Below are 27608 nucleotides of genomic sequence, written 5' to 3'. Positions count from 1 at the left end.
ATCTTAGGTCAATCAATCTTGAGATACCCTAGGCGCTGTTTGGGTATCATCTTTGAGACGGTCGATGAAGTGGTCTAAAATCTCCCGTTTTTATTGAATAGTTGATACTCAAGTTTTCACGAAGCAGTCAGTTTTAGTGACTGATTAATTTGATTGGAATGCAATTACCTTTATTTATAATATTAGTGTCTCTAAAATATTTTGTTAAATATGATTCACGCGTTAGAGGATTTAGATAAAAGATAAACTTTTGATATTTATTAAAGCATTTATTAACTCAAGTTACATAAAGTATAATTATTTACTTCTTTAGACCATTTTAACACTTTTATTTCTATTATTAAAGGTTTACAAGTTAACCGTTGGGCCTTGAATTAAAAGGATATATATTAACCCATGTCTGTCTTAAACAAAGCTGTTTTATTGAATTAACAATGTAGATATTGTAAAAGATCATAGAAAAGTTTGTCTTGCATTTATTTTTTAGAAAATATTATATTTCTTATTTATTTCAGTTTATTCAAACACGGGCTAAAATTACAATCTTCTAGATTTAATTTCCAGTAATATTTAACATATTTTTTTAATTTGAGCTTTTGTCAATGTGATGGCAAGTCGTTGATAAAAACTAATTTTTTTACTATACACGGATAACATGCTCGTGCAGGTTAAATTACATTTTTGTTTTGTGCGAAATAAATTAATAAAAAATATATTAAAATTTTTTTTTAAAAAAAATTCACTAAAAACTAAATTTATATAATAGGTTAAATAAATGCGCAAGCGTGAATTTTCATCGCCAGTTACGGTAACGCAAATGCGTGAATTTTTCTACGCCAGTTGGAGTAACACTATGCAGATTAGAAATTTTTAATTTCCTTTATTCTGTTTTATTTTAATTCAAATGTACTTCAGAATGAATCTGAAAGATCGATTAATAGGCAATGTTTAATTTTAAATGCATCAAACATTAAGAAAATAAACAGAATCGTTTGACATAATCGGCCGAAAAATATTAAGCCTAGCCTTATTAGCGGGGGGGGGGGTACTGAAGCCTTACTCATTTGGCGGTGGGGGAAATGAAGATTTTTTTTTTTGACGGGAGAGTTAGTTTGTAATTAATAATTGAAATTTTAATTAAAAATTCAAAAAAGGGACCCTAGGTGCACATTTCCGACCTTCAAGGTATACATGTACCAATTTGGTAGCTGTAGGTTAAACGGTCTGGCCTGTATAGCGCCAACACACACACACACACACACACACACATTGAGCTTTATAGAAGTATAGATTATAAGTATAGAAGATATAGAAATGCATCAAACTGCCAAGTCGTTGATTTAAACAAGGAGGAAGTAGAAAAATCCTCTAAAAGTTTAATGTAATTGTTGAAGAGTGTAAATTGATAGAAAAATCAATCTATAATTTAGAAGAAATCCAATAACAACAATGTAAAATCCTGCGAAAGTATTGGCGCATAAAGAGACTATATTTCTCTACGCCTTAGAATTCTTGGAAATTGTAAATAACATTACGAGTTTGTACTTTTGTCATAGTAGGAGCCTAAACTTTAAAAGTTTCAAATATTTTATTAAGTTTAGTTACTTAATATGCTATGGTGGGACTCATAAAGTTTGTTGGGAGTATGAAATCTATGTGATTTTTTTTATCGTCTTCAATTCGTTTAATTATTTTTGTTATTTTAATAATTGCCCTTTATTTTAGTAAAATATTTGGATTTTAATTAAACCGGATTAATATTTATATTTACGTTTATAGAGTTTATAAGAAAGAGATTTTTTACTCCTTACTAATAAATTTCGCCTCAAGGTCTCATGCCTGATATTTTTCTATTTAGTGCGTCGATATACCTGACATAGGGGATAGCACCACTCAAGTGAACCTTTTTATGAAAAATGATTATTTTTTAAAAGTAAATCGGTCCGGCAACTAAAAAAGAACTGCCACACTTTTCATTGAATGGTTGCACTTGATGATTAAATTTACGATTCGAAAACTGAATGAAGTGTGCAGAATTTCCTGTCTTTCTCCTACACGAAAATTCAATTTATTTTCAGAAGAATTTTATTTTATTTCGTTTAATATTGAAGTACAATAATTTTGAATTCGAAAATAGCGAAGAATTTTTCAAATCCAAAGAGGGAAATAAATAAATTTCTCATTCATTTTACTTATTACTGTCATTTTTTAAATTTTTCAAAAATTCTCATTTGGAATAGTAGCAAAGGGATTTTCACTTTCTAGTAAATGAGGCATGCAAAGAGAAGCCGAAAAAGTACTGCAACTACCAAAAAACCAGATCTCGACTTGTTCGAATTGCCTCATTTTAGACTCCTCCGAGTCCTAAAAACAAATTTTACGAATTATGCCCGATTCCAGCGTTGTCTGTGAATATAATAACTGAAATACTCTTTGATCAAGACCGATGAAATTTGGCGTGTTTTTACACAAAATTTGCATATGTCTGTGAAATTTTTCCTCGGTAAATTTGTATGCCTGTCTAGGTATAAATGAATTCTAGGTCTTAAAAAAGATTGGTAAAATATGATGCGCGTTTTCACTGATGTATATGATGTATAATACTGTATGATGTATTCACAATATCAAATTCTGTATCAAATTATTCTTCTGATGTATCAGTGATATTTAAATGGGATTATTTAAAAGTGCAACGACCTCTATAAATGCAATATTATTTATCTATGTTGTAGATAACTTAGATAAACTTAGATATATAAACAAGATTATATCAAATCCAAAAATAAATCCATAGATGCACTTAGATATATAAAATTTTATTTATAGAAGCCGCTGCAATTTTGAGTTACCAAAATATTGGTAGATTTGGTGACGGATTGGTAAGTGATTTGTTGCTAAAATTGTATTTATATATGAAATTTTTGTTTCAATTCATAAAAAAATGAAAGTTGTAAAATCTGATGGATAAAAATTTACAGCATTATAAAAGTAAAATATGGAAATAATCTATTACCATTCAATGTTCAATAAAATTTTTAAGACTGTATTATTTCACATTTTTTGAAGTTTTATATCGGATTTTCATGTCTTAAACCTTTTGGTTGCAAAAAGTGGCATATTTTATATTTCATTTTGTTGGAAATAAAAAATTTCAAGGGGAAACATTTGCAAAAGCAATATTTTAATTTACAATTCTAAATAATTCTGGTGACCTTGATGAATTTTTAGAAAATTAATGCTTGGAAAAAAGAATGACACATAATTTAAAATTAAATAATAACTGACTGAATTAAAACTATATATATATTTACTAAACAAAGCTGAACAATATATAGATAGTGATGGTAAGTTATGAATAGAATTAAAATTTATATGCTGAAAGAAATTGAGATAAAATGCAAATACCTGTGTGTTTGTTTCAAATGACTTGAGAGTTTGATTGGCACCAACTATCAATCATGATATGTAGCATAAACATTCCATTATGATGCATTTTAGGACTATTTTGGAACACATTGCGTAATTTTTAATAGCGGTTAGATGACAGGGATGGCGCTTGAGCTGGCATATCCAGTCCCTCTATGCAACGCAGCACCAGGCTTGTACAGGGACAGGATTCCTTTCTGAAATACTAAATTGGTATACACAGTGGTTTTTTTTGGGAGGGGGTGAAATCGGTGCTCGAACCAAGAACATTCTGGGCCTGAAACAAGATATTAGAAACAGTCTCAACAGTAAATATGATATAAGAAAATAAATTCAATACATTATTAGCAAACTGCAGGTTACTAAAATGTGTGTCTTAGGATACAGTCTATCAATTGCTTGAGTTAACAGAAATATTTATTTGACTTCAAACCACTTGGTATCATCACCCAATGTAAAGTGATAATAATTATAATATGCTTTATGATCTGTAATTAATAAAATAATGGTAATGAGAAAATAATTTTAAATATTTTTGTCTTTATTATTACAACTTGCCCCACAATAACCGAAAAGTTTTGAAAAATATCTCTGGTGCTAAAATTGTTGAATGTTTTTGTTCCATTAAATTAATGAATAATTAAGTTTTAAAAAATGTAATTCGTCAACATATTTAAAAAATATAAAATTCTTTTCAAATTTTGGAACAACTAGCACCAATCTATCCTAAATATTAATAAAAACAATAGAATTCTAATATTTTAATACTGGTGATCACTTGTGACTTAACATTTTTTTTAATTTAGGCAGTTTTTAATAAAGCATTTAATGGTTTAGTTTTCTAGGTTAAGATCCTATTAAAGTCTAATGATCAAAAAACAAGTGAATGATCTTGCGATAGTTAATTTTTCCAGCAAATAGTAACCGCTGTGTAATACAATTGCAAAAGAAACGTAATTAGCAACCTGCCCCGAAACATTTCCCTGATCATTAACTTCTACGTATCTTTTATTTCTTTCATTCAAATTAATAGAGATCGGATCTCGTTTAGAATAAATGACGGAAAAAGAAAAATTGCCGGATTGAACAAAATCTATTTTAATCAAAGTTTTCTACTTTCTGTGGAATACTAAGCCAATTATTAAAGGATGATTAACATCTAAAAATAATATCTGAGCATCTGAATGGATTTTGTTGAACAATCAATTAGAAAATAAATTTTTTTAAAAAAAGGGAAAGGGGTTGGAACTTTAATGCTTTTTTTTTTTCTTGGAGCAAAAAAGTTGAAGAATAATCCTATATAACAGTTGTTGATAAGAAAATTTAAAAATTTCAATTCTGTTTTATAAATGAACTTCAAAAATTTTTTAAGTTAAATACATTTTTAAATATGGTTAATATGCGTGGGGCTCTTCTTTTGTGGTAATTTAAAACAATTATTTATAATTTTAAAATTATTTTTCTGTGGAAAGGTAATTATAATTAGTATGTTCCTAAATTACTTTGAGATTTATGAAGTTAATGACAGAATTACAGTATGTTCAGTTTCAAAACATGTAATTTTACCTTTTGAGAACTCTATAATAGACATGCCGCGTATTCTATTTTATCTTATCAATTCATTGAAAATGAAAGGGAGTTTATTTTAATCAAGAACAAAATTATTGACGAGATGTAACTAATCTTCCTTTATACCTATAGGTTAAATTAACTAAGTTTTGATTTAACATTGGTGTCCAAACCATGTTAAATTTGCTAAGTATTATAGTTAAATTCAAAACTTGCTTAAGCCCATATGAACTCCCGTTATTTTTTCCTATCGTGTTGCCAATTTTTGTTTGTAAATGCTGCATTCTGGAATAAATCATTAATTATAGCACAAAGTTGACTGTTAAGTTATATTTCAATAATATTTATTATTAATTATAATAAATATAATAAATAATTCTCTATAATAAAATCACATAGAAATCATCGTAATTTTGTATATATATCCCTTTTTAAAGAAAGTGCAAATAATAAGTTAATTCTTGATAAATTTTCATGTTATACGTTTTTGAAGAGTCAAATAGTTAATTCTACAGATATTTCAATTAAATTACCCCTTTAAACTTTAAGCGTTTTAAAGGTTAAAAAAATTGCAATGCCTGAAAGTCAATGAAAAACTGACGCTTGAAAGATTCATATCTTTTTCACATGTTATTTATTCTATGAAAGTTTATACTTATACATAAATAAATTCATTACAAATTATTTATATATGAAATGATTATGAACATTTTTATTTTACCTATCCACGAATTTAGTATATTTATAAGAAAGAGTAAGAAATTCTTTTTCCTATTCTATTTTTTAAATGAAGGAAAATAACACAAAACACCAAACGACATACTTTATAAGATTTTTTTTTCTTTTTCTAAAAACAATAATACTTTTTGGAAAATACATCCGCCTTTCTCAAATGCATGTGCGAATTTTTTATATCCATATCTATGAATTTTTCTTCGGAAATATTTGAGCATTGCTCCTTTAAAGTGAGGTCTTAGCGTCCTTTGTACACTAAATAATCATATTTTTCAAATAATAACATAAAACAAATAATTTCTAAAAGCTGTAATTCGATATAAAATTGATATTGAATTTATAAAAATCTCAAATACTTTACAAAATTTTCATTATATTAATAAGAATTTTCCAATGCAAAATGTATCATGTGATTAGATAGTAAGGAAACTACACAATTAAGCAATAAATGTTAACTTTTCTTTCATAAATCATTACCGCAATTTTAACATACAAACGTAGATACGTACATACGTAGTACAAACTATTATTTGCATATATAGTGCAAAAAAAAATGAATAATTATTTTTTAAAGAACAGAAGAAAATGAGATTTTTTTCGATATTAAATCGTTTGAAAACAGTTCTTCAAATAAATATTAAACAAAACATAAGTAAAATTTATAAAATGATGCAAATAATAAATTTTAGTTATAATTTCAAATTGAATGAAAAATTATTTTAATTAGTACATATTTTTCATTCTTTATGTGATATGATTCTTATATAAATAAACAGCCCAAAAATATATTTTTTGAAAAATTAGGGGATTTTTTAATAAGGATATATTATTAATATTTATAATTAAGTGGATTATTTTTGTTTGATGGAAGAACGATTATTAAAGGACTTAATAAACATTGGATAAAAAATATGTATTTCCTAATTTTTAATTGACATTAATAAATTACTTATTAAATACATGATCGGATAAATCTTCAAATTGTATCTCACAGAAAAAAACACACTTAAAGATAGTGCGTAAAACACTTTTTCAGCTAAAATTTTCAGGTTTGAAAACTTAAACAGAAAAAAAGGAATTTGAAGAAATAACTAAAATCCGTTTCTAGAAACACCTATCATTTCTTGATGAATACTTTTATCGAATCTCTTCAAATTTCTATTACTGAATATGATATGAATAAAAACGACGAATGTGTGTATTAAAGATGCAAATGAAACGCATTTATGTAAAATGTTCAAATATTTCTTTTTAAGTATTCTTCCATAATGAAGGATTTAGACACATTTGATACAATTTATTGACGAAAGTAAATGGATTTCTCTGGAAATTTGAAAATATATAACATTTAAAGTTATTCTTAACCCTCAATGAAGGATTTTACTTGAACTACTTTAATAAGAATATCTTTTCTGAATATAAAAATAAGTTGTTGTTGCGACTTATGGCACTTCACAAGCTCCATGACAGTTATCTGTCAGCGATGTAAGCCGAGTGAACGTCTCTTGTTTTTTCAGTAGCGCCAACTAGGGTCAAGAGTACGACTTAGCTACTAGTCGTACTTCATGAGTCACATTCGCTTGAACAACCCCTTTCTATGGGGGGGGGGCACATTCACACACTTCACAGATAGAACACAGAAGAAGAACAACCCTGCCCGAACCAGGACTCGATTCCGGGACGCCCAGATCACGGGGAAGAATAAACATAAGTATCTTTCATTTTAAAAATAAATTTGCATTAAACAGAACATTTTGTAATCTTTCGTATTTCGAACTGTATCTAAAATTTAAATTTGTTTTTCATTTGTCATTCATGCAAAATTTATTTTTAAAGGATGGATGTTAAATTTTATAAAGGATCCCATATCTCGTCAAATGTTTCGGACCCAACTTTTAAAATTGAATTATTATATTATTGAATTATTATTATATTATTGAATTATTATTAAAATTGAATTATTATTAAATAATTATAAAGAAAACGACTATCCTAATATAGAAGACATATAATGTAACTGTATAATTGAATTTGTAGTATACTTATCATCATCTTTCCCTGCAAAAGTTTTTTCAGACAGGATAAATCTCAATCTAAAATATCAATAAATAAATAAATAAATTATAATTAACCAAATTTGATTTCAGAATTTGTTGATTTATATCAATACTTTATTTTTTATTGCAACTGTATTATTTAATGTCATTAAATATCGACCGAGTGAAAAGATTTTTCATTTAAGGCGTAGATATGCTTGCTCAACCTTTTGTTTTTACAACATTAATCAGCCTATTTTTGGCATTGTACACTAAATATGAAGCGAAATGAAATAATAAACATGGAAACTAAATAAGAATTTAAGTAAAATAAATAATCAATAGTAGATAATTTGTGTTATTTGAAAGTTTTTATTTTTCGCTAGGACATTATGGGTTATAAAGCAAAAACATGTGATTACCTTTTAGAATGGAGTGGATGAAATTGAAAGAACCTGCAGAGGTTAAAACATTGTTGACTCGATTTTAACTCGTTCGATATACTAATGCTTAGAAAAAACATATAAGAAGAGTATAAATAATCTATCATAATAAAAGAAAAATGAAGTTGCTTCGATCCAAAACAAATAAACATAATATTTCCAGATGAGATTCCAAATAATTGCTATTACATTGATGAGAAATTACATATGGGGAATGAAAACTGGATTCGAGAGAAACAAAGATTAATACAACTGAAATGACAAACTTAGTTGAAACTGGATTCGAAAAGATTCGAGCAGATCGCCACAAACCAATGCACAGTGTGAAAATGGACACGTGCTCATTAAATCTGTTGAGGGCAAACGTCCTATGCTGGTGTGGAGCAGAGGTTGCCAACCCATGTGTCATCCTCGCCATCCGATTGTGGTTCAAAATTACGAGATCCATCCCAAAATAGCCCTAACATTGCTTTAAAACTGGACTTTAATATAAATGAGCTCGTCAATTTATAGAGATATGATACTCTAAAAACAATTTGAAGAACAGATTTGAAACCTTAATAAAGCCAAAGACGTGTTCATAGAAGAAAATGTAAGTACAATTTTTAGTATTTAATAGTTTGGAAATTTATACGCAGGTCTTATGATAATATTTCAATCGTTCCGTACTCTGTGGTGTGAAAGTAAAACAAACTAATATCCGCTTAATTTTTGTTTACTTTCATTTGTTAATTATATTACTTAATAGGCATTTCAGTGATGTGTTAAAATGTATTATTTCTTTAAAATATATCTGTAATTGTAAGGAATTCTGAAGTGAAGCAGAAAGCAGCAGCAACAATAATTTTTGAATAAAATAGTTATCAATAGTATCTTTATTACTAGAAATAATGATAATTAATACAAGAAATAGAAAATGTATAATTGTAATGCAAAAAAAAAAAAAAAAAAATGCAGAGAATCATATAAAATTTAAGGTATTCGACTAAGTGGAAAATATGAATTTTGATTAAAATTCGAAATATTATTATTTTACAATTCCAAAAAATAGGTAGACTTTTGTTCCAGTGATATCTTTATTTTGTCTCTGCCAATTAGAAACCAAGTAATAACAAATAATTGACATGTAAGGGATGCTTATTTATAAGCATTTAAAAACTTTAAATGCATTTTATGAAGAAGGAAATTTTTCATTCTATTATGCGAGTATCGTTATATCTAAAAAAAAGGTAATGGAATTTAAAGAATTAGTGTACATTAAGTAATGCAGAATGTAATGATCGATGGATTTGATGTTAGAATTTCTAGAAGGGGAATTATGCTAGTTTAATGTAAATATAGTTGAAAAATTCCACAATTTCATAGATCATTTCTCATAATAAACACAAAGATTTTATTTTTGAATATAATTCTCAGTTGATAGTCACACTCTAAGATATGTTACATATGTAATGTTACAAAGAAAAATGAAAAACTGTACCAATATTTTTTCTCCTTTAATCGCACACAAATATAGTACAATATTGTATGACATTAATCAATATTCGCAATTTTGTGTAATATTGATAAATAGCATATAATATCTCAAAATATTGTGCAACAAGCTCTGCTACTTGGGATCTAGAACAACATTGGTTTTTGTAAATAAATACTTATATTTACATCAAAATCTGTTTTTTTCTTCAAAAGCTATATATTTATTTAAATTTCACTTTTATTCATCATTTTATTATATTAATATGAAACATCATATATACATTAATTTGCATTTTTTTGAAAAATCCTCTCCAAAAATAGTCGGATACTTTAAGTAAGTGATTCAATTTGAAATTAGTTACTTTGAACATTTCGAAACAAAACAACTGGAACTCACATTTATTAAAATATTTTACAATTTCACTTGCAAGCTGTTTCCTTCAAAATTGTTAAAACTTTCGATCCATCATTGTTAACATTTAATTACACATTGTTAGACAACTGAATACCAAAAACAACCGAGTAATGAAAATGATTTGTTTGAGACAAGCTTTCTTCTTCGCCTTGCGCGTATGAAAGATAGTTCGAGAAAAATAATCCAACCCACTATTTAAGAAATTGTATCAATTCTCGAAATGTCAAGAAATACGACGCCTTCCAAGACGAGGTGAAAGATTAATCGCGCTAAGAGATTTGTTGACAGGTACAGGGAAACTGGATGGAAAAGTTGGTTGTGAGCTTTCAGTGACATAAACATGATTAACGAGATTTCTAATTTAATCCTTGAAGTGAATTATATTTACTTACGGAAACAGAATATACTAAAATGATAAGGAAAGAAGTTAAGCTGGCTTTACGATTCGAAAATTTCGGAATAATAATTCAGCGATATTTTGGATAATGAACTTTCATTTCTGTGCAAATGTTTCTGGCTGTGAAAAGAATTGTTGTAATGGGTATTAAATTTAAACTCACCTTTCGTAGTTTTCCTTATTCGAAAAGAATAAATTAAAACACATTCATCATATTTTTGCTGTTTTTAGAAATATAGATATTTATTCATATATTTAATTTGGTCCATTATGATTTAAATTAAGGAAGTTTTGAAAGACATCTAGATTTTGTAGCCCTTTATTCTAGGTATTTTCAATTATGTTTACTTTATTTCGAATTTATATCTATAATTTTTTACATCTGCTGAATTGTTTATCTTCTTTATTTTAAAGGACAAAGGATTTTAGTTGTATATTTGATTAAGTTTTCTTATCTTGCTGTGTCTAAACAAAAAGATTTTTGGTAACAGAATTACGATGTTATGATAATTATTTTTTTTGTTGAAATTAAATTTATAGTTTTCAAACACATTCTAAAGCAAATATTTTCTTTCCATTAAGTTTTCACTAACACTAATCATTTTCAAATGCCTTTAATTATCTACAAAATAATTTATTAATGTTGATAAATACCTAAAAATGAATAAAATAATGAATTATTTATTTGTTAAAAAAGGAAGTCCACAGTATCGAAAAAAATTTCAGAAGGACAGTGCATTACAGAATTAACAACAAACACATAAAAACTTAAAGCTATAAGTAATAACGATGAAAACGTTAAAAAATATATATTTGGTATTTAATTTACTAAAATAATTTTTCTGAAAACATAAAGAAAAGCCACTACAAATTAAGCCGCTGTGAAATATTAACCCTAAAAACATTAAAAAAAGGATAGATTTAAATTTTAACTCTGTCTCAGAAACATTAAAAAAGGCACTAGTGATTTAAAAGTAAATATCATTGGTAATTAGTTATTTCGTATATTCTATGAACTTCATCGCGATTGCGATATAACTTAATAAAATGACTCATTTTATATCTAAGTTAAAAGAAAGAGAAAAAGAAAAGTTCGCAATGGCGTTTTCAAGATAAAGATTAAATATACAATCAAAAAACTTTGTATGAGCAGTTTCTAGAATTTTCTGATGAGTTTTTAAATGCTGCTACTTATAAAAATGTAAGTTCCTTATTTTTCTTTATTTGATTATTTTTGTCAAAATTTCTTAACTTTAGTTCACGTGCAATTATTCGGTTTTGAAAATAAAACATATTAAGAATATTAGGGTTGAAGTTATATTATTTATTTTTTAAACGTGGCATTATAAAGAGAAGTATATAGGCTGAATATACAGTGTATAATAGACTTGGATATGTATAATATATTGCATACATAGCAAATCATCAGTAATCCAGCACTGAATCAGTTAGTTTCCTCTTATAGTTTGGGTTTCTAGAGAAAAGTGGAATCAGTTAGTTTCCTCTTATAATTTGGGTTTCTAGAGAAAAGTGGAATCGGTTAGTTTCCTCTTATAATTTGGGTTTCTAGAGAAAAGTGGAATCGGTTAGCTTCCTCTTATAATTTGGGTTTCTAGAGAAAAGTGGAATCGGTTAGTTTCCTCTTATAATTTGGGTTTCTAGAGAAAAGTGGAATCGGTTAGTTTCCTCTTATAATTTGGGTTTCTAGAGAAAAGTGGAATCGGTTAGTTTCCTCTTATAATTTGGGTTTCTAGAGAAAAGTGGAATCGGTTAGTTTCCTCTTATAATTTGGGTTTCTAGAGAAAAGTGGAATCGGTTAGTTTCCTCTTATAATTTGGGTTTCTAGAGAAAAGTGGAATCGGTTAGTTTCCTCTTATAATTTGGGTTTCTAGAGAAAAGTGGAATCGGTTAGTTTCCTCTTATAATTTGGGTTTCTAGAGAAAAGTGGAATCGGTTAGTTTCCTCTTATAATTTGGGTTTCTAGAGGAAAGTGGAATCGGTTAGTTTCCTCTTATAATTTGTGTTTCTAGAGAAAAATGGAGTGCATAATAAAGAAGAAAAAAATAATCCCGACGTGCGGTTTTCGGTGATCATAGTGTGACTTAAATAATAGGATTTTGAATTTTGTTTTACAAAATTTATTATTTACAGTATAACTTTCTATGTCATTTGATATATTATGTAATTTTTTTGTTATAAGCAGTGGTTTTGCTATTTTGCTAATACAATACCTCTTTCTGAAGTTAAGTTCTATTAAGCCTCTTTGCCGTTTGATGAAAGTTAACAATATTTGAAGAATGTAATCAATATATACTGCATTATCTCTATTAATTCTTGTATTGCAAATTTTATGATACAAATATATATATATATAATGTAATATAATATGTAATGATATTTCTAAATATAAATTAAATCCTAATTAATTTCCTAATTTTTATCGTAATTTAACCCATATTAACTTGATTCTAAAATGTTCTCTTATTTCCTGATCCAATTCCACCTTTTTTATTAAATTAATGCAACAGAAGCTTTGTAAAATCGCTGAAATTGACAAGTTGCCACAATCCGAGTGAAGAGATAAAAATGTGTCGATCTAAACAAATTCTTTTAAAAGATCCTTATAATTTCCTTGCCTAAATCGACACTTGTAAAGAAATCCCTATCAGAATCTCATAGTATATAAACATGATGATAAATGTTTCGTTTCCTCTTTTCTCTTTTCGCTCTTGTGTCGTTCTGTGAAGTGACGTACCTCTTCGCTACTTGCTTGTATATAAATTATGCCTCCCGGGATGGAAAAAAGTGGAGTTTTAAAACTACAAAAGTCTCTTCTGTCTTGTCAGAATCAACTAGTCAAAAATGATGTGTTTACACTTTATATACATATATATTGCATATTAAAAATCGAATTGAGATTACTGGAACATTTTGTAAATAAAACTTAATTTACTTGATGAAATCGAAGTAATAACAGAAAAGAAATAAAAGTGGATTAAAAGATGGTATTCTGATTCATTGCCGAGTAGCATTCTAATGAATAAATTAAATAATACTGTAATGAATATAATTTTGGAAAAGTTTTCTGATAGTTATCTTAATATTTTCCCCACTGCGAATGAAAGCTGAACTTTAGAATTTAGTTCATCTCCAACAATACATAGTGTAAAAGCTGATTTTTACAATTATGCGTAATAACATTGAGATAATATTGCTCTCATATGATTACAATATTGCTGAACATGTTGTCATTATTCTGTTAAAATAAAATTAAAAGTATAATTGAAAATCCTTTGAAATATTAGATCCTTTGAAAGAAAGAGGGGTTATTTTTACATGCATCAGTTTACCAAAATATCCTCGTATTTAAAAGACTTCGAATAAAATAGCATTTCAAAAGTAAAATGCTGATTGAGTAATTGAATATAATTTATTTGCGAATAAATAATCATCGTAATGAAGCTACGGATTAAATCTGTAATGTTGGGGAAAATTGCAGACAAAAGTGGACTGAATAATGAAAATAAAATATAGCAAAAGGGAAATCGATTAAAGAATTTCTAAATGCAAATGAAAATTCCTAGGCTCATTTCTTTCAGTTCTCACGAACACAAGAATAAAGAACAAAATTACTTTATTATCAAAAGTTAAATACACTCATAGTTACTTTTCAACATAATCGCTGTGCATTTTTTTATATCGATGATGCCTGGTTTCGGATCTCGTCTTCGAAGCACGTTGTTGTCAATGCATGGGCCTTGACATTCTTTTGAAGCTCTTCATCAATCCGAAGGCCTTGGTCATCCGGTTTGTTCTTCAAACAAGAGAGGACAGAGACGTAACATCTTACAGATATCGCAGATCTTCTTCAACAAATTGGTCACATGCTTTGAAAGAAATAGAAAAATGGTAAACTCAGGTGTGAGTTGGCTGTGCAGTATGCCAAAATTGCGATTTTGGACGAATATTTGGACATTATTGTTTTAAATTCTTTCCTTAAAAAGTAAATTCAAATCACTTTTAGACTAATGAGAAACGTTCAAGTCAACCTTATATCACAGTTGGTAACGTTCTTCGAAAATGGAATGCAAATCCCGATTCGCTCAAATGACAAATGCCTGAAGGTTCATGGTGATTATGTAAAAAAGTAACTACAAACTTTTGTTCTTTACTTTACTCTTTTTTTTATGGCCATTAGAGCTTGATATGTAAACCACCCCACTTACAAATGTTATATATTATTCTCGGAGCTGAAATGCTTTCAAAGAAAGGAAAACATACTTACTTAATAATCAGATAGGACAATTATAAAAACTTACTATTTCGAATGGAAATATATGGGAAAAAGAACCTTTAAGAAATATTCCTAAAAATGAGAGAACATCGAAAAATATTTTGAAGCAAAGTTAATTAATAATAAATGAATCCATAATTCTGTAGACTACGAATATATTAAAATAATGAGCGAAATAAAAAATACAGAAAATTTTTATTTTTCTTGTATATTCGCAGCACAATACAATTAAATTGTATTCAGAGCAGATATTTAAATTACGACAAAAGATAGGTATTATTATTGGAATTATTTTTTTACAAGTATGAAGATCTATTCCGTATGGCGAATACGCAGGGTGAATTTTATTAGATTGATCTATCTAAAATCCACGGCATATTATCGAATATATTTTTTTATACCAGTATGATAGGTGAAATCTATTAATTGATAGTTAGATCATTAAAGAAAAAAATATGATAAATGCGAAAACACTCTAAAAATACTCAAGAAAAGCAACGTCAAATATTGATTTAAGAAAAGGCCTAAGAAGTTTTTGCTTTTTTTTTTTGCTTTGTCTGTCCAAAAAAAGTTATAGTTCTCCATATTGCGACAAATGACTAATAAAGCAATGATTACGCATACTGGAAACTACATGTAAAGTAATTAACACTATTAGAAATGAAAAAGATAATTTTTTTTCAATAGCACCTGATCAGAAATATCACTGAAAAAATATGCATCGATTAAAGATTAAAAAATTACTATCTAAAATTGCTCTTTGTTGATATAATGTCGAGATAATTTATTTTCTTATGAAGTATTAATTTCTGCTTTTTTTAAGGATTTAGTAGAACTTGGAAAAGACTGTGGGATTCCACGCAAATTTTTCATAATCATTATTTTCTTAATTTTCTTTGATATTTTATTCTTAAATTTTACTCTTTACAGAATTTGGAAGACTTATATCAGAATTATATTTTTGATCAAAGAAATCTGATTTTTCTTGTTACATACAAATATTTGTATATAACCAGATGCTGCTTTCTTTGAAGTTCACTTATATAATGTGACTGAAATACATTCTCTTACTTTGAGCTAGGGATTGCATCACCGGACCAAAATTTCAATACCGGTATTCGGTATTTTTTAAATCTTAATACCGGGATACCGGTTTTAATACCGGTATTAGAAATTTTAGAAAAAGAAAGAAAACACAGGTGTTTCTTTGTTTTATTTGCCAGTTTTGTTAGAGAGTGTAAATATCACAAAAAATAATATGTAACTTATAAATTATAACAGTATATAATCACAAAAAAGTAAAGAAACATCTTATTTATTTAAATCACAAAAAAATGTAAATATCATTATTCAGTCTAGGGTACTATTACAAATTTTTGAAATGTGATCTTACAAAACATAATGCATCAATTGTACTGTCATTAAGCCTGAAAAGTAATTTTGTGTAAAAATGACCAGCTGTCGAAAACGCTCTTCCGGCATCTACGCTAGTTGGTGGTTCTGTTAGCAATGCGCGATATACGTTTTCCAAGTATTTACCTCTAAATCCCTCATCTTCGAATAAATCGATTTCTTGTCGGATGGTTTTGGATATAGCTGATTTCTGTATTGTGTTTTGGTTCGTTGAAATTTTCTTATTTATCGCTAATTCTAATTTTTGTTCAAGAGACAATTCCTTTTCACTATCGACAGTAGTGACATCATAATCTTCGATAATTGAACCGAATTCTTCTGAATGTGGATAGGATTGTGGGTAAAAAATTTTAAGAAAATTTACTCTAAACTTAATCAGATTTGAATTGGTTATTTTCTTTTCTTCTTTTTCATTTTCATTTTTAAAATCACTATAATTATGTAAATACCATAAGACATTTTCTATTTCGGTATGCCTTTCTTCTGTGCGATTTTTCAATGTAATATATAATTTTTCAGATAATGATGTGTGCTGTTCTTTCAGTGACTGCAACATGAAATTTATTGTTGCATTAACTGTTAATAAATTAGAATCTCTCAGACATAATGTCTCAATAGTCAGTTTTATTAGAAGTAGAGCTGATATAGTTCTGGATATTAAGTCAAATCCCTTATCTGAAAAATTAATTTACAGGTTTAAGTCGACTATTGCTTTTTGGATTGGATTTCTCAGTTTCAAAAATCGTTCCATCATTAGGAGTAAACTGTTCCAACGTGTTTTAGAATCTAATATTAACATATATTCTGTTTTATTTTCAGCTAGTATATATTTAAGTAATATATCCTTTTATAGGGGAACGTTTAAATATCTTAACAATTTTTCGAACTCTATAAATTATACGAAGCAATTCTTGATGGGTTAATATTTCATCCTCATTAGTAATATCTTCTTCAACAATTACATTGTCATTATCTTCATTGTCTATATCACTCACCCTTTTACTCTCTTCAATGTCTGAATCCGAAGTTTCTATATCCACAGTATTCGAATTCTTTTGTTCTTTATTATTTTTTTTTTGATATAATACATCTATTACTCCCAATTGAATTCCATGAGCATAGCTTAATTGCTGATTTGCACCAATCAACTTTTAAACTATTTTATAACTGTTGCTCCATCAGCCGTTATTAATACAATATTTTCTTTCAGGGATAATGCATGTTTCGCTAATTTAGATTTAAGCAATTAATTACGCCATTCATTAGCTAATTAATTTCGCCCGTTAGGTAGACATAAAAACAAAAACGTATACTATATTGCTATGTTCGCGATACCTGAACATATAGTGAAGACCATTTTAAAAATTTCTAGTAAATACCGAAAAACCGGTATTTAAACTTGTGAATACCGGTATTACAAAATTGTACAAATGGCTCAAAATACCGGTATTCGGTATCCCGGTATACCGGTATTGCAATCCCTACTTTGAGCAAACTGAAATTGGAAAATGGTTTCATATTATAGAGGTTGCAAGACTCAGACAATGAAAATTATTCAATGTATCAGCAACTGTCGTTAAAGTTATTGACAGATATTTCATTTAAAAATTCACTCTGAATTGGTTAATTTATAGACTATTAACAGATGGATCAATGAGAGATTCAACATTCTACCTTATATAAACTTTTAGTTTGTATTGTGATATGCATAAAATGTATTGAAGTCTTTGCAAGTCCCAGTAGATGATATTTCCTTGCCTAACTTTTATATCTGGATTTTTCTTAGATGTCTATTAGATGCAGTCTCAAGCGACTGTTGAAAGTTGGCATATTTTATAACAGAAATGTTTATTTCATAATTTTTTTAAACTAAGGGTAGTCAAGCATTTGACATTTCAAGCATCTATAAACAATATGGTATTTAAAAATCTTAATTTACAGTTTATATGTTGGTTTTCAAAATAGATTTAAGAAGAACAGCAAAAATATCAAGGTAACATACTTGATACAATTATTTTTAATTTTTTCGACGTTACATCTGATAGCCACGATGCGCTAAGAAAGACCTCTGTAATATTTAAATTAGAAGAGCACACTTATTCATTTTCGGAGGTAATTTCGCTACAATCAAGAGATTCACGAGGATTGATAGTCACAGCATTGTCAAAGTAGACAATAGAAAAAGATTTAATTTGGAGAGAAAAAATTCAGTTTCAAACAAAAATGTCTGATATGAGATATTTATTGACTTCAGATTTCAATTACTCTCGCTGAGAGGTTTTGAATCGCTAACAGACATTTAATCAGAAAACATTAATTAGGAAACGGAAGCACTAAAGAATTATACTCTGTCTGTAAATATTAAATCCAAGGATCAAGTCGAGTACAGAATTTATTTTGATATTTCTTATTACTCAGCATGCTGTATATATGTTTAAAATTCTTTTAATACATATCATTTATGAATTCGGTCCCTTGACGACTCCGTTAATCTCAGTCTTAAGATGAAAAATGTTTCTCTAGAAGAAAAAGTCTTTTCTAGTCTTAAAATGAAAGAAGTTTTCTCTGAGGATCCATAAGTCTTGGTGCTATGCTACTACAACATTAAAGTTGCAAAATCCATAGGATTCAGGATTTTAATAGAATAATTTTTGTAATTTGGATCAAACGGATTCGGTGAATAAGTAAATCACAGGAGATTTCACAACTGGAAATATTTTTTCGATATGAAAAACCACCTAATTAAAGTTGCTTGTTTATAAACTGGAAATAAATTGTCTTCTATTAAGTTACAGCAAAGTAATTACAACTAGTCTAGTACAATCGAGTGAATAAAATTAATTATTTGTTTGAAAAATGGAATTTTCATCGGTCGATGCATCAATCATGTAAATGAGTTCATTACGAAAGAGTCACAGACCGAGACACTTTCCAATGTCTAACGAGCAAATGAAGGATCTGCAATTGCGAGAAAAAGAAATTTTAGCGGGAAGCTATACCTTTAAATGTTTGCAGGGGTGAATTAAAAAGTAGTTTCTCCTTAAATTTAAATAAAAATAACTAAACACGAAAAAGGCGGTGTCTGTGAATTATGATGGGGTAAAAACCTCGCTAGGTGAGAAAAATTGAATTCTAATGTTATTGATGGTGAGTTAGCTTTTTTAACATTTAAAAGGGGTTCAGTTTGTAAAGTGACTGACTTTACAAGCAAAGCCAAAATCATTGAACTTTAATTGCTAAAGAGTAGGTGTTAATTGTCTTAGTTTGTAATTTAGAGTCAAAATGGAACGCGGATCGAAATAGTAATTTCTTGTTAAAAAAGAAAAATAAGTGAAGTTTATTTCGAATCAGGGAATTAAGGTATGCTGATGGTAAAAAATTATTTTTAGGCGTTTTGTGTTTAGTATTAATTACCTTAGTTGCAATGCAATTGGGGAAGAAATAGGATTAGCAAACCGACATAAAACTGTTTCTTGACCATTAGCTGTAAAGTGTGTGGTGCTTCTAATTTTTTTTAACTAAGCAGAATTAATGAAAATTGTTACTTATTCAGAACAAAAGACTGAAATTAAAAATCATTTAACTGAACAATTAAATTTTAATCAAGAGCTTCAAAAATCTTTAGAATTTATCAAGTTCTTTTCTATAAATTAATGCAGCATCTTTTTAGTAAACCTACAAATGCAAGCTCAAATAATTTGAATGTGCCTTTTCGAAGAAACTATAGGGAAAAAAAAGCATTGATGAGGGCTTTTAGTTAAATGGACAAATTTTTGGTTCAATCTCTACTACTAATAAAGGTGTGTGTGTTGGATCTCTACAGGATAGATAATTTTTCTTGGATATATTAAATTTCATTCGAATATTCTTAGGAAATAAAAAAATGCGCAACTCTGATCGATTTTTCGAGCTTCGAACTCGAATTAATTTTACTTTTACGAACTCGAATTAATGAACTTAATTAAAAATTAAGCAGTATATTAGTTTCTTTCCTGCAATAGCCCCTAAAATTTTATTGCTTTGAAATAATTTTAGATTCCTTTTAAAATTGTAAAAATTGTCGTTTTATTGTTACCAATTTATTAAAGCACACCTATTATTCTGAATTTCTAATTTTTTTTAGCATTTTTCAACAATAGATTTCACTGTTGTTGCATGATGAACTATTGTTCCATCAAATAGTTCATCATGCACTTTCCATTGCTGAACGCTTAAGAAGATCCAGCTTATTTTCTATCTCCTTAACTTACATGAGGAATCAGAAAGTGAAATTACATTTCTACGAAAGACGTGCAATGTGAAAATGATTAAATATACATATTTTAGTCTTTAATAGCGTTGTGATGTCATGAGACTTGACTCCATTACAAAAGTTTCTGTTCAGTAAATTTTCAAAAAAAGTAAATTTTTTAATTTATTATCGCATCTTAAAAAAACTAGTAGATAGGTTTCTTTAAATAGACACATTGATTAACTGGTTAATTAACATAATTAATTAATATCATGATATTTTACACCTATTATCCATTACACCTATTTTTATTTTTTTTTTGCTCGATCTATTACTTGTTATGAAATTAGCAAACAAAACATTTTTGTAAGCTTCTGATGAAAATTTCATGAATTATAAAGTTTTTGAATAGATGGTGCTTCCAGTGTTAAAAGAATCATAAATAATAACTTTTGATGATATCTCGAAAGTTTTAACCTATTTATTAAAAAAAGTTTTTTGGATCATTTAAAGAACACAATTTTACTGTGCAAATAAATAAAACAAATTTACGAATTATAAACAATTAATATTTTTTTTACAAATTCTTAAAAACGATTATAATAAAAAAAGTAAATTTTAACATGGGAAAATTTTTATGACACTGAAAATTGGAATACTGAAACATCGTAAAAATCACTTGCATGTTTGTAGGAGTTTTAAAAATATTTACAAAAACAGACAAAAAAAAAACCCTATAAAATCCCTATTGTCGATTTGGGAACATAGTGGTTTGGTGGTAAGGTTTCGCCTTCGGATATCAAGAGTTCCACGTTCTAGACGCAATTATACCGAAGAACCATAAGCGAGTCTGGCGCACTTTAAATCCGTCGAAGACAAATTCCCTCTTTCTGGTGTGGTGAGGAAGATTGGAGAGGGGGTGCCAGCTCAGGTGTTATCCTCATCATCGGACCGCGGTTCAAAATAACGAGTTCCATCCCAAAATATCCCTAGTGTTGTTTTAAAACTGGACACGCCTGCTTGTTGAAGGACTATATATAATTTCTAAATGTTTCTCTCAATCTTCTCGTCATGATACACGAGTTTTAACTATTATTATAAAATCGCCAATTATCGATTATCGCTATATAATTATCGCTATTAGATTATATCGCTAATCAATTATCGCTAAGTCAGATTATTTTTATAGTAAATAGAATTTCCCATCAAGTTCATATGAATGGTGTACTTTTCAACAAAAATTTCTTATTATGAAAAAAAAAATACTAATATTTTTGGATTGTGATTTTTAATGAATCATTTATATTTTATTTTTTTTTCTCAGATTTGATGTGCAATATCTAGTTGAGCAAGAATTATATGTTTATTAATTTTTATGTAAAATTTAAACATCTATCCTAAAGTCCTAAAGTATAAATATTTTTTATTTCTTTTTAAATAAATATTTCAAATAGGGGTGATAGAAGTTGCCTTATTTATAAAAGACAGCCAAATGTAGATACAAATTTCTGTTTTTGAAATTGAAAAAATAATTTACCGAGGAATTAAAGATCGATGCTATTTTGTATTTATCAGAAATATTTTATTCAATGGAATTACAATCTTATCTGCTCTTAGCAATTAAGATAGCAATTTCGCTATACTGAAAAACATGCGAAAGTCGTATATTTTCTTAATATTCCTCTCATTGTAAAGAAATAAATATAGTTAAAAAATTTATTTTAACACAAAATTTAGTCTAATAACATTCTTTTAAATGAAATGAAAAAAGAAGCCTGTATCCAACGCATCTTTTGTAATGAAACTTAATACTATATCATGCCTCATTTTCGATAAAATACTTTATTTAATCTCCAAGCTCCTTTGATGTTGAAAATATAATTATAATTATTAGTTTTTCAAAAAGTTTTATGTATCCAATGCGTTTTTTTGACATCTAGTAATTAATTTAACAATTATTTATTTTTATAAACTTAAATCATCCCTTCAACCGCGAAGAAAGTAAATTAGAGAAGGCTTACTCAGTTATTAAAATAGACTTCTGCCCTTTTCTTCTAATTCCACTTTATTTGAAAAGCATTTACTTTAAAATATATTTTATTTTTGTGGGAAAATTTAATGAACGAATTTCATCTTTATGTTTTTTCGTCTAGCGTCTTGGAGATTACACGGAAACGAATGCATCTAAGTAATAGTATTTGATAACAAGGTACATTTTTAAGAGATTAAAATTTCATTTGGATTTAAGAGAAATTTTTGTCATTTTTCAAAGACAGTGTGATGAGAGTATTTTTGCACTAAAATAATGTAAAATATTAAGGTGAATACTGCGCTTAAAAAATAAATTTTAACGATATAATAAGATTTAAATTGAGATAGTTTTGAGCAAAATATTTTCGAAATACTCCTCTAGTAAATTTTAAGATAGCTTAAAAGATTATTTGATGAATTTTCCGACATTAAAGAAGGTATTTGAATTATAATAATTTTTTTATATTTCGAAAAAAATTGATAAAAAATACTACTTCTCGAATTCAAGAAAATCAGTATTTTACTAGGTTAATGGCAAATGGTACCTAAATACTGTATAATTTCTGCTTAAAATCTTACGTATTCGAATTTTTTATTGAAATTATAAGATCTATTTATTATATAACAACGGTATTCTTATAAAAAGCAGTGGCGTATTTATATATTTTTAAGAATATAGATAGTAAACATTAAGCTAGTCAATTTATTTTAAAATTTCAACTAATTTTTCAATCAACATGCCACTAATTTATTTTAATCCAATCTTTATATCCAAATAACTTGGTGAAAATGCTTATGATTTTATTTATTAGGACTCATGATTGTACGGCATCCAAGTTTATATACTATATTATGTAATACTGGCATTATGGTGTTTCCCACATATCTATAATTACGATGAGTGGTCATTTTGACCGTTTGAGTTGTGTAAAAGGAAAGTCGCTCTTATTACTAATACTATGCAAAGTTAAAGCTTATAAATATATAATTTTCTTGATTGATTAATGAACATGTGCTAATAAAGGCTCATTAAATTTAGAAAACAAGCAAGATAGTCACAATGGTTTCCTGTTGTCTTTAAATAGGTAAAATATGTGAATAAAAGATAAGTAAGCATAAGAAAGAACTCAAATATTCGAAAATAATTATAGTTGTTTAAGTTGTCTCCCAATAAATTGCTTCAATAAGAAATTTATTAAAAGCTATATAAATACATTACTTGCATAATTCACCGATTCTTCAGGTTGCTGATTTCTTAATTTTAGCTGCACAGATAACAAACTGTATTTTTAATTGTTTTGTTGCCTTGAAACCTTGTTACGGGTCTCATAAATACTATTTTTGTCCCGATTAGAGGCGGAAAATTTACAGTTTTTATTAAATAATTAATTATATGTATATCTTTCGTAACTCCTTAGCCGTATCCAAATAAAAACATGGCGGTTGATGCTTTTATATTCAGTTATCTTTTAGTAAATTTTCTAAGTATTTATTGTGGCCAAATCAAGAATGTTATAAAAAAATCGAACTTAAACCGGATGCCGTCCTTGATGAGTATTATACTGAGTATTTTCTGGCCATCTGCTGCAAACCCTCATTTTCATATTTTGTTGAATAGTAAAATTTACAACTTCTGGTATATTCTTTTTTATTCGATGTGATTTCCAATATCTGATGCCGTGTACTTCAAAAACATTTTTATTCATTTTTTCCTCGATCATACATGCACCATGCATCTTCATGCTTAGCAGTCTTGCTTGAATAGAGCGCATCTCTTTCTTTTTCTGAATGAATAAAGTACTTTTTCCGTTTAAAAGATTTGTTGTGTAATTGCAGCTTGTTCCTGCAGTCCGTATTCGTTTTAATAATTTCAGTGAAGTAAAGTAACTGTCCATTATGAAATTTCTTCCAGTGTTGTGGCAAGGTTCTTGCAAAGGAAAAGATGCATATTCATTCACCGTTTCTTTTTCCAAGTGACTTTGTTTCATGCTTGCAGAAATAGGAACATTCATTCAATACATAATTCAATGCATAATCAGTAGAAAGTCAAAATTCAATGCCGAATCTATAAAACTTTCTAGCCATACACAAAATAAATCGGCATCGAGTTTTTACGGGAAACAATTGTTCAATTACTATTATATTTTCGAATGGTTCATAACACATCTAGAAGTTTTCTATTTGTATGTTCCAAACATCTAAAATAAAGGCCAAAGGATAAATTTACAATATTTGGATTTACTTGATTTCATTTCAAAACGAAAATACTTCCTAATTTCCAGAAATGCTCATAACTATTGTCTCAGTGAAAAATGTCAGACCCCAAGATATTGACCATAAACTCAAAATAGAAAGAACTTTTGTAGCCAATGACTCATGAGTATACAGCTGTGGAAAGGGCATTAGAGTACTCTTCAGTGCCTTGTCAAATGTGATGCAATATTTTTTTTCTTTGACAAGCAGTCTCCATGCACTACTTACATTGCCATTAATTATTTTTTTTATGTATGAAGTTTCCTCAGCCACTTCTTCTAAAATGTTGTGCTAGGGACTTCTTTAAAATAGCAAAAAAATTGTAACACTTCACGAAATATTTCTTATTTTCCCAAAAGAGTCATAATTTCCTGTTTCTTTATATTTTTTGGTTTCCGAACTGGAAAATACTTTCTTATCCTTGAGCTCTATTTGGTTGCCTTTGGCTACCTTTTTTTTTTTTTTTTTTTTTTTTTTTGCTTTCACTATTGTTTCTAACTTATGGCATCACTTATGGCAATGAAATATTTTCTTGATCAAAATTTTCATTGGGTTTCCTGAATAGATTCGGTGTTAGATGAATGGAATTTACATGTTACAGCATTAGAAACAATTCAATCTTAGTTTGATAAATATTATTTAATTTCAAAATGAACCTCTTCACCCAATTCAATTTCTGTGCCGAAATTATCATTGCAAAGGCTTTAAAAAGCTGTGAGCGTCTCCTCTTTCATTAGGTATTTATAAGTTGATTAAAATTAAAACACCCCTACTCTGAGATCTCTATACAGCGAACTACTCAGTGAAAAGGCTTCAAAATTGAACATTCTATTCAAGACATGAGAAAACGGATTGCGCGAAAAACATAATTACAGAAACCCCGATAGATGGTTTCAACCGATACAAATAATCACAAAAAATGACATGCGGTATGGAGTTTTTCCTGTCTAATTTCTAATGCCGGAATGAAAAGAAAAAGATAAAAAAGTGAAGAAACTTAAAATGTCATTGTAACTGCAATTTCGCACTATAAGCACAAAAATTTGCATAAACCCTCGGTTTGCTGCTACTGTTCTGAGCATAAAGCTGCTGAAATGTCATTCTTATCAGTGATGGCTTCGCGGTTTTCTTGTGAAGTTGTTGTGTGAAAAGAAAGGAAATGCTGCAGCTGCACTTCGAGAGTTTCATCGACTTGAGAATTTACGCAAAGGACCTGTAGGTACCAAAACATATTAGAAAATTTTGCTGTACCCCAAATGCAACAGCGCCATTGTCTTGATTCAATTACCTTTATGCAAGATGAAGCGCCTCCACACATTGGACTCTGTGTACATCAGTCTCTTCGGCAGCATTTTACTGACAGAGTAATTAGTCGCGCGTTTCCGCCAACCTACCTATCTCGTTTTACACATCTTAATCCTTGTGATTCTTAACTTTGGAGATACTTAAAAAAAATCTTGTTTACCAAGGACGTCTGGCAGGCAATAACAGTCCATATGTGAGAAGCATCCCAAGCGACCCATTACGATCCCCAGTAGAACAAGCTTTGTACAGATTGCAGATTTTGCATCTTGAAGAAGGGAACCATATTGAACAGTTTCCTCTGCTTAGATAAGTTCCTTGTGATTGAATGTTTGATACGTTCGAATAAAATGCGTTAGAAATGTGTCTTTTCAGCATATTTTTTGTTGTATAGCGCCATCTGTCGTGTTATCTGTTTTCCCATGTCTTGAATAGTATGTTCACCCATTTTGGAGTCTTTGCACTGAGTAATGTATCGCTGTGTAGACACCTCAGAGTAGGGAATGTTTTAATTTTGATCACCTTGTATTTTCTATAAATCTACGATGAAGGTTCTTATTCACATTTTTCTATGATACTTTGATACTATTAAAAAGAAATTTCTTTTCCTTTTTATCTTATCATTATTTATTCATTTATTGCAAAATCGTTTTAAGAAAATCGTCTAAGATATTAAAGGCATTAGAAAATATATTCTGTAAACTCTATATTTGTTGAATATTTAACATATTTTAATTCAATAAATATGGTGTGAAACATAAAATGCATAATGTTCTTTTAAAGGAAAAAGATGGTTTAAATGTTTGATAAACCAAATTATCGTCGACAATTCCATAAATTATTCATAACGCCATATAACATAACACATAACATAACGCCATCCTGTGCCCCCCGGTGCCTATAACACTAAGTTATCTAATCAGTTGGATGAGCACAATATGGAAGGGGGAAAAAAATCAATTGAAATGTAATGCAACAAAATATGGGAACATGATATAGTGAACGGGTGATTTTGTTTGCGTAAGAAGGGCATGCTTGTCTAGAAGGAGAAAAAAAAACGATTCCATTTTCTGATTTAGGGAAATGAAATTCCTGTAAGCTTTTCAGAAGCGATTCAGATGCGAATCTAATAATTCTTTACCAAAGGAAAAATTATTTAAAAAGAGGTTAAGATAATTCAGAGGGACTGCAGATATGTGCTTGGTTTTTTTGATGAAACGCCTCCAGGTCTGTGGATTGATAGAGGGGCCATATTAATGGCGTCAACATTCTCTCAATATCATTTCGTTATTCTTTTCTCCCTGGAGACACATGCAAAGTCAATTTTATGTTGTAGAAGTTTGTGATCCAAAGGATTAGAAAAAAAAATCGTATCTCTATATGCACAGATAATGTGATCCCACAAATAATTTAAAATATCTGAAGGAAATAGAGACGATATTCTCTAAGCAATGAACGGCGTTCATATTGAAATTTTCCAAACTAGCAGGATAGGTCTTCCCAAAACTTTCTCTTAATCTATCTTGTCATTCTTGACGATTATCTGACGATTTATCCTTGGCATTCGAAAATTGAATTTTTGTTTTA

This window comes from Argiope bruennichi, chromosome 2, assembly GCF_947563725.1.
Source record: "Argiope bruennichi chromosome 2, qqArgBrue1.1, whole genome shotgun sequence".
Classification (NCBI taxonomy): domain Eukaryota; kingdom Metazoa; phylum Arthropoda; class Arachnida; order Araneae; family Araneidae; genus Argiope; species Argiope bruennichi.
The sequence above is the reverse complement of the archived record's forward strand: the minus strand, read 5'-3'. Positions refer to the sequence as shown.